Source organism: Amblyraja radiata, chromosome 33 (assembly GCF_010909765.2).
Source record: "Amblyraja radiata isolate CabotCenter1 chromosome 33, sAmbRad1.1.pri, whole genome shotgun sequence".
Lineage (NCBI taxonomy): Eukaryota > Metazoa > Chordata > Chondrichthyes > Rajiformes > Rajidae > Amblyraja > Amblyraja radiata.
The window spans coordinates 2,020,341-2,032,991 of NC_045988.1; positions in this window are offsets into that span (position 1 = coordinate 2,020,341).

The window sequence follows — 12,651 nt, forward strand, 5'->3', positions numbered from 1 at the left end:
CTCTGCAGTCCCTCCTGGGTTGGATAGTCTTCCATAATCAACAAAAAAAAGATGCTACCTCCAGCCCGACTTTGTGGGGAATTGAAGATACACATCGGCAATGTCCTGCCACAGTGGATCCTAGTTTGCGCAGTATTCTCCAAATTCATGGTTTGGTATTTGTCAGGTTCAGTAGTGAGGAACGTATAACATTTTTTCTAGACTGGATCCTCTCATGCCGATACTGCATGAGAAAGGGATAACAATACATTTCTGTTGACCATAACCAGTATAAGTAATAAATCTCCCAACACATGATTCTCCATCCTGGTGGCATGAGATTGCTGCACAATGGGTAAGTACTCCTCCACAGAAGAAAGAAATGGGTGTTTTTGTTCCCGGATTTAGTAGTGTGGCAGATCTTGCAGCCTGAAAGTATGTTTATCTGTGGGGAGCAGGGAGTTTGTGGCAATGGTTGTCCTGCAACATCCATAATATGCCATTTGAACCGTAAGATATTTTTATGTCACTGTGAAAGGTTTCAATTAAATTGAGGAATTTGTAAACATGACAGAGAACATTTGACCAAACAGCAGTGGTTTTTGATCCTTCGTGGGTTTAGTCGTTTAATGCACCACATATGTTGATGGTCTATTTGATTGTGAGGACTGTCATTTCATGTTACAATCATTGACTTTGGGTAATTAGCGGATGTTGAAAAATACTCTTCCCAGATTGTTGTCCAACAATCTTTTCTAGAATGAATCCTCTCATGTGGATACTGCATGAGAATGGGATCACATTCGATTTGGACAGATTAGAAGTTTGTTCCTTGGAGTGCAGGATGCTGAGGGGTGATCTTGTCGAGGTGTATAAAATCATGCGGGGAATATGAAGGGTAAATGCAGACTAAATGCAGTCTTTTACCCAGAGGAGGAGAATCAAAAAGCTGAGGTCATCAGTTTAAGGTGAGAGGGGGAAGTTTTATTAGGAACGGTTCCACACTGAGGGTATATGGAATGAGCTGGCAGAGGAGGTAGTTGAGGCAGGTACTATAACAACATATAAACAACATCTGGGCAGGTACATCAACAAAAAATGTTTAGAGGGATATAGGCCACACACAGGCAGGTGGTATATTTATTTTGGCATGGACAAGTTGGGCCGAAGGGCCTGCTTCTATGCTGTGTGACTCTATGATAATACGATTTCAAAATTGTTGTTTCAGAATGTTGTTATACGGCATGGTCATTAACCAGAATAACATTAGGTGGATGTGTAGGAAGGAACTGCAGGTGCTGGTTTACACTGAAGACAGACACAAAATGCTGGAGTCACTCAGCGGGTCAGGCCACATCTCTGGAGAAAGGGAAGACATAACGTTTCGAGTCGAGACCCTTCTGTTAACATTAGGTGGATACTTGAAAGAACCAAAATAAAGGCAGATTTCACAGCATAAATGTAGAAACATAGAAACATAGAAATTAGGTGCAGGAGTAGGCCATTCGGCCCTTCGAGCCTGCACCGCCATTCAATATGATCATGGCTGATCATCCAACTCAGTATCCCGTACCTGCCTTCTCTCCATACCCTCTGATCCCCTTAGCCACAAGGGCCACATCTAACTCCCTCTTAAATATAGCCAATGAACTGGCCTCGACTACCCTCTGTGGCAGGGAGTTCCAGAGATTCACCACTCTCTGTGTGAAAAAAGTTCTTCTCATCTCGGTTTTAAAGGATTTCCCCCTTATCCTTAAGCTGTGACCCCTTGTCCTGGACTTCCCCAACATCGGGAGCAATCTTCCTGCATCTAGCCTGTCCAACCCCTTAAGAATTTTGTAAGTTTCTATAAGATCCCCTCTCAATCTCCTAAATTCTAGAGAGTATAAACCAAGTCTATCCAGTCTTTCTTCATAAGACAGTCCTGACATCCCAGGAATCAGTCTGGTGAACCTTCTCTGCACTCCCTCTATGGCAATAATGTCCTTCCTCAGATTTGGAGACCAAAACTGTACGCAATACTCCAGGTGTGGTCTCACCAAGACCCTGTACAACTGCAGTAGAACCTCCCTATGTACATAGTAAGCACAGTTTAAACCTGACATGTTAGATTTAGATTTACTTTATTACAAGTGAAATGAATTTGCCAGCAGCGGTACAATGAAAATGAACACACAAAAACACAATAAAAATTTAACACAAACATCCACCACAGCATTCATCACTGTGGTGGAAGGCACAACATTTGGCCAGTCCTCCTCCATTTCCCCCCGTGATAACGTGTTTTTATCACGTTAATGTTGAGTGACGTGCTAAAATCTCTTTTTGCACCCCCTATCAAATAGCACTTAGGAGATAATGTCAGCAACAATAATGTGGAAAGGAAACCAATATTTAATGGTTTATCACATTAGCTCCACATTAAGAAATATCAAATGTAAACAGGAATGACAATGTGAGAAAAGCCCAATGTATTGTGTTTAAACAGATTTCTGCCTCCTAATGAGATTTTCTAAAGTAAAAGCTAAAGCACTCAAGTTGATGATGTGGAATCAAGCTTATTGCAGTACAATTTTCCTCCACACGAGAGCATCACAGTATCCTGCAATATTAAATAAAGCTCACATCTGCCACACAGTGTCATTAACTGGCTAGATCATAAAACTCCCAACATGGTCGCCCAATTATAGGAAGGATGTCAACAAAATAGAGAGAGTACAGAGGAGATTTACTAGAATGTTGCCTGGGTTTCAACAACTAAGTTACAGAGATAGGTTGAATAAGTTAGGTCTTTATTCTCTGGAGCGCAGAAGGTTAAGGGGGACTTGATAGAGGTCTTTAAAATGATGAGAGGGATAGACAGAGTTGATGTGATCAAGCTTTTCCCTTTGAGAATAGGGAAGATTCAAACAAGAGGACATGACTTCAGAATTAAGGGACAGAAGTTTAGGGGTAACATGAGGGGGAACTTCTTTACTCAGAGAGTGGTAGCGGTGTGGAATGAGCTTCCAGTGGAAGTGGTGGCGGCAGGTTCGTTGGTATCATTTAAAAATAAATTGGATAGGCATATGGATGAGAAGGGAATGGAGGGTTATGGTATGAGTGCAGGCAGGTGGGACTAAGGGAAAAAAGTTGTTCGGCACGGACTTGTAGGGCCGAGATGGCCTGTTTCCGTGCTGTAATTGTTATATGGTTATATGGTTATCACATCCGTAGAGAGTCCAGCAGCAATGGTGAAGTTGCCCTAGTTTTTCAGCTCATACTATTGGGAGCAGCACAAGAAACCTATTTCAGGTTCAGTGCAGGAACAGTGTCCCCATTAATTGGAATGGAGAGCAATCTTGATTTATATTTCAATTAATTTGGTTTTAAATATTCTGAGCTATAGGGGAATGATATGTCTAAAATATATATATATTTTTAAATTAAACAAATACCCTTATGTTTTAACTGAAAATTGACACAAGAAGCTGGATTGACTCAGAAAAGGAATAGCTGACGTTTCGGGTCGAGACCCTAAACCCATCTTTAAGATCTTCTGAATGTTTCTGAGCATCAGAAACTGTCAAAGTTTGACAGTCTGCAAAAACTATGGGGTGCGGCTCGCTGACTGTCAAAACCTTCTCAACAGTTTTTCTTCTTCTTGCGTATGGCGTGCACAGCCTAAAGTTGTAGGACAACTTGCTCTATTTGATCTTATTTGACTGTGCACACCGGGTTGATTGCATTTGTCGAAACAGGGCGGACCACGTGAAGGTTGCAATCTCCCACCCCCTCTCAACAGTTGAAGTCATGGTTTGTTCTGACATTCTTCCCCTCCCACCTGCACCACCACCTCCATTGAGGCAAGCAAAAAAAACAAAACAAACAAGCTGCCAGAGGAACTCATCATGTTAGGCAGAATCTGTGGAGGTACAGGGATAGTTGATGTTTTTGGTTGAGACCCTACATCAGGCCCGAGAACATACAGGGAAGATAACTGGTACAGAGGTGTTGGGGGAAGGGTAAGGCAGTATAGGTGGTTCCAGGTGAGGACGAGGAGATGCAGATGGAGTGTGAGAAAAAGGAGGGGTCGAGACAGCAGTTTCGATGGGAGGTGATAATGGAGAAATCAAAGATTGCACATTATGGAATCTGTTAAGGAAGGGAGGTGATGAGTGGAACCAGATATGGGAATGGGTGGTGTGCAAAAGGGGAAGGGAGAGGGTAGAAGATCAAGTGGGTATGGTGTGTGGATGATAAGCACTTGGAACCAGGTGGAGAGGGGAAAGAAACTGAGGACGTTCGCAGGAGTTCATTCCTTGAGCTGTGCAGCATGGGACACCTTGTCCATGCCAACCAAGTTGGAAAACTGGCCTGGTCCCATTTGCCTGTATTTGATCCATATCGTTCTAAACCCGCCTTATCCATATATCTGTCCAAATTTATTTTAAAAGTCGTAATTGTATCAGGTTCTATAGCATCCTCCGGCAAAGTTCCTTGTGGAACTTTATTTACCCCTCTGGTTACCCTTAAATCTCTCCCGTCTCACCTGAAGCTTATGTTCATAAGTGATAGGAGCAGAATTAGGCCATACTGCCCATCAAGTCGATTCCACCATTCAATCATTGCTGATCTATTTCTCCCCCCTAACCCCATCTCCTGCCTTCTCCCCATAACCCCAGATACCCGTTCGAATCAAGAACAGTACATGCCAGGTACTTTTAGAATTCTCCACCCTGGGCAAAAGTCTGTGAGCGTTCACTCAAGCCTGCAAGTCCAGGTAGCACCCTGGTGAATCTCTTTTGCAACCTTTCTAACTTAATGACATCCTTCCTACAGCTGGGCTACCGGATTGCATGCAGCATTTCAAGTGTGGTCTCATCAACGATTGAAAAGAAGGGGGTATATGAAAGGACCTGGCTGGATAAGGAGGAGGACGCAGAATGGGACTATGAAATTGGAGAATTCATTGTTCATGCATGCGCTGCAGACTACCCAGTGTTGTTCCTTTAGTTGTCCTCAACCTGGCAGTGTTCGAGGCTGAGGGCAGATGGCACATGTGGGAATGTTAATGAGACAGCTAACAATCGGGAGCTGAAGATGGCTATTGCAGATAGAGCACTGATACTCAACAAAGCATTTGGTATCATAAGATCATAAGTGATAGCAGCAGAATTAGGCCATTCGACCCATCTAGTCCACTCCGCCATTCAATCATGGCTGATCTATCTCTCCCTCCTTACCCCATTCTCCTGCCTTCTCCCGATAACTTCTGACACCTATACTAATCAAGAATCCATCCATCTCTGCCTTAAATACATCCACTGACTTGGCCTCCACAGCCTTCTGTGGCAAAGAATTCCACAGATTCACCACCCTCTGACTAAAGAAATTCCTCCTCATCTCCTTCCTAAAAGAACCTTCTTTAATTCTGAGACTATGACCTCTAGTCCTAGACACTCCCACGAGTGGAAACATCCTCTCCACATCCACTCTACCCAAGCAGGGTATCTTGTGGGGTAGGGGAGGCAACCACAAGAGCCCTGAATGCAGTAGACAAAGTTGGAGGAGGTACATCAGCCCATCGACAACTCTTCACCTAGATCTACCTGTCACTTGCCAGCTCCTGCCCCTTGCACCTTTTTATACTGGCGACCATCCCTTTACACCCACGGTTCTGACGTAGGGTCTTGACCCAAAACTTCAATCATCCATTTGCCTACACATATTCTGCCTGGCCAACCGAGTTACTCCAGCAGCTTGTTCTTTGTTGCTTCAGATTCCCAGCATCTGTGGGGAATTGAACAGTTTCAGTCAGGAGTTTAAATAGTACTTTAAATAGTAATTTAAACTTCATACTTACTTTATAGATCAGCACAAAACTCAGGAGGCTTGTCCCTGGCATGAACATGGGTGCTTTAACTTTTATATTTACATTTTAATAGGCAAACCCACAGAATTTTGGGCATCACAGAAACAGACTTAGTTGAAACTTAGAAATGTCTTTAAGGTTCAGATGACGAAGATGTGAGGCATAAAATAGTGCAAATAGCAAAAGATCATGTGACAAGTGTGCACAGATAAGCTCATTATAAAAATGTATGAATGCCCTGAATGTTATTATTATTTACCAAGGCTGAGGCTAATAGCAGAAAGCCAGCAACATTTGAAAAGATTATTGAGGGGAAAATATAGCATTTGTGTGTAGGCAGCACAAGGCTTGCATTTGAAGTCGATAGATTATAGAATGAGATGTGGATTTGAGGGCAAGGAGGTACATGGACTTGTGCCAGTCTGCAATAAATCTTTTTTTCAACTCTGCTGACAAATAGTTCCTGTGGTGATACGATGTTTAATTTATCATTCTTGGAATTGAAGTCAAGAATAAGATTAAGTCAGATAGCAGAAACACTTCACATTTTTCATTTCTCCAAGTAATATTTGAGTAATCATGCTGCACTATAAGGATGACTCACTCAGTAGGCTCCAAGGTGAAGGTCTAGCAATGAATAAATACATATACTCTAGATTAAAATATTCAGATATTAAAATATTCAGATCAGTGCTCTTTCTTTAGATTATTTTTGAGAAAGAAATCGCTGTAACATTTTTTTAACAAATTGCTTTGCTCAAGCAATGCTGTCAATCATGGCACACCAACGTAGGATTGTTGGGTCTCAGTAATGATGGGAAAAAATTGTCACATAATCATAGACTAAACACCTATAAGTACCTTTCATGCTGAATAGTCTTGCTGGCAAAACCCAAAAGAGTAAATGACATTTTAGTATTATTAATTAAGTAAGATGACCGAGTCCTATTGTCATATTCATAATGCCCTTGGAGATGTACTTCAAGATAGTGCTTCTCACTGTCCTAGGGTATTATAGGAAGTAAACAAAAAATGCACTTTTTATTTTGTCCATCTCATTCAACAAATTTTCCCCATTTAATATTTCGCCTAAAATGTTTAAAATGACTTTACTAGCCTTTGTGGCATAATCATTAAAAAATAACCCAGGCAATAAAAACATAAAAAATAGGTGCAGGAGTAGGGCATTCGGAGTTTCGAGCCAGCACCGCCATTCAATATGATCATGGCTGATCATTCAAAATCAGTACCCCTTTCCAGCTTTCTCCCCATATCCCTTGATTCTGTTAGCCCGAAGAGAAATATTTAACTCTCTCTTGAATACATTCTGTGAATTGGCCTCCACTGCCTTCTGTGGCAGAGAATTCCAAAGATTCACAACTCTCTGGGTAAAAAAGTTTTTCCTCATCTCAGTCCTAAATGGCCTACTACTTATTCTTAAAACGTGACCCCTGTTTCTGGACTCCTCCAACATCGGGAACATTTTTCCTGCATCTAGCCTGTCCAATCCCTTAAGAATTTTATATGTTTCAATAAGATTCCCTCTCATCCTTCTAAATTCCAGTGGATACAAACCCAGTCAATCCATTCTTTCATCATATGTCAGTCCCGCTATCCCAGGAATTAACCTGGTGAACCTATGCTATACTCTCTCAATAGCAAGATTGACCTTCCTCATATTAGGAGACCAAAACTGCACACAATACTCCAGGTGTGGTCTCACTGGGGCCCTGTACAACTGCAGTAGGACCTCAAATCCTCTTGCTAAAAAGGCCAACATGCCATTTGCTTTCTTCATTGCCTGCTGTACCTGCAATGGCCTCTCTATTGTTTTTGGTATTTGTTTGTGGCATGGATCAAGTGCTGTAGAACCTAACCCCACCATTTGGCATCTGGTGTGTACCCCTGCAGGACATGTCTCCTCATGTACACATCCAGGCTCTCTCCGAGGTTGCTGCCTCTACTATATTTCAGTTTCTACAGATCCTTACCACTTTATTCTTTATCTTCCCTGATCCTTCTATCAATTCAAAGCTAAGCTCCCTGGTTTAAGACCCTCAATTAAGGGAAATTAAGGCTTTTATTTAAACATATAGGCCTATAATTTTTTTTAATTAAAAATTCTCACTGCAAAACGCTGTCATCAGAAGCCATGAAATGCCTTGCCGTCAATAATCATGGCAGAATGGCACATCTCTGACAGCATGTTTTTGGTTTCTCACCCATACTAACTCATTAATATGTAGGAAGGAACTGCAGATGCTGCTTTGGGTCGAGACCCAAAACGTCACCCATTCCTTCTCTCCAGAGATGCTGCCTGTCCCGCTGAGTTACTCCAGCTTTTTGTGTATAACTCATTAATAGACCGATTAGTATTAACAATCATGTTGCCTTTATATTGTTATCTCAAAATGTTATTATTGATTAAGTAAGCTGACCAAGTCCTACTGTCATACTTATAATGCCCTTGGAGAGGTACTTCAAGATAGTGGGACAAAATAGTTCTCACTCTCCCTATTACTTCCCAATTACAGGAAGTAATCAAAAAATCCATGGTTTTTTTCCTCTCCTTGTTAACAAAAAATACATTTTTAACAAAGCCATCAAAATCTGCCTGCAATATGGCTTCTTCAGGCCTGCACTAAGTATCTGCCTGATTTTATTCTCTCAGAATATCGATGTGGCATGTTGTGTGTTTTTTTTGTGAGTCTGACCACCATGCTGTGTAACAGTGTTTCTTCATAACAACAGACATTGAGTAAATGGCGGACCACCAGTATGTGGCAATTTTAATTTTTAAAGCAGCTAAGTTTTAAGATTGTCAGGAAGATCAATGAACTAAACACAGATCCTTCTGACAGACAAATAACCTGGGTGATTTTCAGAGGCAATTAATTGTGTTATGATGCAAGGAAAAAAATAATGTAACAAACAATTGTTTACAAATTTGCAACCAATTATATTTTCAGGCACTATTACATTTATCAGACAACAATTACAAAGTTTGGATCAACAGATGGCGAAATACTGTGCTGCTATCTGTGATACAGAATTTATCAATTTCACCATTTATCCCAGTATGTTATAATGCTGTTGCAAAATAACTGCACATACAGATACCATCATTGCATGCTCATTATGCTAATTCACCTGCCTGAGAACTGAGTTTGGAAACTTATTATTTTCCCTTTGTTACTATTTGCCATTTGCCCTTGGCAATGATGCCTTATTCCACTTGTCAAAGACTGCTAAAGAGTTGTGAAGTGTAAAAATGTTTCTAAGGACTTTCAGCATGGCCTCCTTCCTAATTTATAATTCAATGGCGTCAATTATACGGAGTCAATTATAAAAGATGAAATAGCGGCACATTTGGATAGCAGTAGCAGGATTTAGCATCGATTTATGAAGAGGAAATCATGCTTGACTAATCTTCTGTAATTTTTTGAGGATGTAACTAGGAAAATGGACAAGGGACAGCCATTGGATGTTGTGTACCTGGATTTTCAGAAAGCATTTGATAAGATCGCACATGGGAGATTAGTGGTCAAAATTAGAACACATGGTATTGGAGGTAGGGTACTGACATGGATAGAAAATTGGTGGGCAGACAGGAAACAAAGAGTAGGGATTAACGGGTCCCTTTCAGAATGACAGGCAATGATTAGTGCGGTACCGCAAGGCTCGGTGCTGGGACCGCAGCCATTTACAATGTACATGAATTACTGAGATGAAGGGATTAAAAGTAACATTAGCAAATTTGCAGATGACACAAAGCTGGGTGGCAGTGTGAACTGTGAGGAGGATGCTATGAGGATGCAGGGTGACTTGGACAGGTTGAATGAGTGGGCAGATGCATGGCAGATGCAGTTTAATGTGGATAAATGTGAGGTAATCCACTTTGGTGGCAAAAACAAGAAGGGAGATTATTATCTGAATGGTGTCAAGTTGGGAAAAGGGGAAGTACAATGAGATCTGGGGGTCCTTGTTCATCAGTCACTGAAAGTAAGCATGCAGGTACACCAGGTAGTGAAGAAAGCGAATGGCATGTTGGCCTTCATAACAAGAGGAGTTGAGTATAAGAGCAACGAGGTCCTTCTGCAGTTGAACAGGGCCCTAGTGAGACCACACCTGGAGTATTGTGTGCAGTTTTTGGCCTCCAAATTTGAGGAAGAACATTCTTGCTATTGAGGGAGTGCAGCGTAGGTTTACAAGGTTAATTCCCAGGATGATGGGACTGTCATATGTTGATAGAATGGAGCGGCTGGGCTTGTATACTCTGGAATTTAGAAGGATGAGAGGATATCTTATTGAAACATATAAGATTATTAAGGGTTTAAACACGGTAGACCCAAAAAACCTGTTACCGATGTTGGGGGAGTCCAGAACCAGGGGCCACAGTTTACGGTAATAAGGGGTAAACAATTTAGAACGGAGATGAGAAAAAACTTTTTCACACAGAGGGTTGTGAATATGTGGAATTTACTGCCTCAGAAGGCAGTGGGGGCCAATTCTCTGTATGCTTTCAAGGGAGAGTTGGATAGAGCTCTTAAAGATAGCGGAGTCAGGGCATATGGGGGAAAAGGCAGGAACCGGGTACTGACTGTGGACTATCAGCCATGATCGCAATGAATGGCGGTGCTGGCTCGAAGGGCCGAATAGCCAACTCCTGCACCCATTGTCTATTGTCTATAATGGCATGTTATCACAATGATAAAATGAACATTATGTGAAGTAAGACTCATCAGACCTGTTTTACCGTTGTTGGCAAAAAAGCTGGTTTTGAAAGGCTTACAAAAGGGAATATTCTAAACATATTTATAGAACTTTATAAAAATCAATGGCTAGTTTCATTGTGACATATGTATGTATCATCCATGCCACTGGCACTGCAAGGATGAAAGTTAGTTGATTCATTTATAATCCACCAAAATCTCTGTTTGGGAACACAACAAATATAAATTGGACCAGAACCAAACTGTGTTTTCCAATGTGTGACATTTTGCATACATTTCCAAATACCCAAAGAGCAATATTATGGGTTTTACTGGATGAAGAATCATTTGGCATTTAGTCAAGGTTACCCTTGTACTTGACATGTTACATTGTGCAAGCTTTCCAAAGCCTTTCAGCACTGCTAAGCTTACATTTGAGGATTCAATAGTTCTACGTTAGCTATTGAACATGGTAGATTTCATGTGCACTGATTAGTTTTGTTTGATTAATTCATCTTCCAAAAAGTTTTATGCAAGGAACATACTAGTAAAAGAACAATGACAACAGGATAGCGTTTCAACCCTTCTGTTAGTTCCTCAAATGGAGACATTTTTGATGAAATTATTGAATTAGTGACAGTCAACTATCAATAAGTTACTGATTTCACATGTTCTCACTGAGTCCAATAGAGTCATACATTAATAATTAGCCTAACTTGAGGAGCATGAAGTATTCTCATCCAAATCTTTAAGCAATGATTAATTTGATGGCCAACATTCCTTTTCTGGTATAAACCAGATGGAAAGCTGCTTAGGTGTGGCACAGAAAGATGTTTGACATCTCAAAGCCGCGTGGCAACAGGAGTCTTCAAAAGAGGCAGGAGAAAATATATACATTCTCTGCAAATAACAAAAATAAAATAAAGAAAAGTAACTATTGTTTTAGAGGATGGATGCAGGGAGACAGATCAAACTGTCTTGCTTCCCCAAATGCTACCATAAACCATGAAGTTCTGTGCAAGAGGATAGCACTATGGTGAAATTTGGGACTACCGATCAACTATGTCCAAAAAGTTACCGTGCAACTTGACCATAACCGATGATGGTATGCAATTCAAATTAAAATGTAAAACATAGCAACTCGTCTGAATTCAAAAGGTCCAGATGCTCCCTTATGAACATGATGTTAAAATGCCCATCGTACTATAGGATTACTATTGCTGAATCTCAATTACAGTTTTAAGTCCAAGAGAATGTTTCCAATGGGTTGTTGAATTTATATCTAATATAACTTTAATAACCATCAGGACAGCATATTTAACCACAAGAAAAAGCCACAAATAGAATGTCTCTTAATGGAGTAGTTGCATCTGCCATACATTTTAATTAGTGTCAGAGCATATTAGCAAAATGAAATGTAACCTGCCTCTGTTAGTATTCTTGAATGACTTTGAGGTTAACCTGTTCATTGTCCTACAAAGTCAAACCACGCCACATTACTTGTGTGTGCTGGAATAATATTGTAAAATTGTGTAAAAAGCTTAATAGAATTTCATTAACAGATCAATTTAGCACAGGTTTATATGGACTAAAGTAAAAATAACTTCAATATAAAAAACACATTTCTCATAACCTCCCAAAATTCCTCACAATGGCAAATTGACCACAGCAAGTGAACAATTAAACCAGTCCCATTACACTCTGACTATACTATCAATATTAAGCAAAGTAAGGAAATATGTTGAAAGAAGCCCCCGCATTTACTCACAAATAGCATGTAACTTATATATCAAGAATGCTTAAGCATTCTTTGAGTAAATGAGGCATTAGGAGCCATAATAAAACTGGTCAATACAATCATAGGATTTTTTTAATTAATTGGAATCACGCCCAGCATAAAGCTGTAGTTGTTAAGATGCCAATTGTTCAAATTACAGGACATTACAGTTACAATTATGGCAGTATCGTAAGCCCAATCATTTTTACCTACATCAATGATTTGCCTTCCTCCAAATGGCAAGGAATCTGGATCTTCACTGACGAATGTGCCATATGGCCTCATTGAGAACTCCATTTGGTTGGCATGGACAAATTGCACCAAAGCAC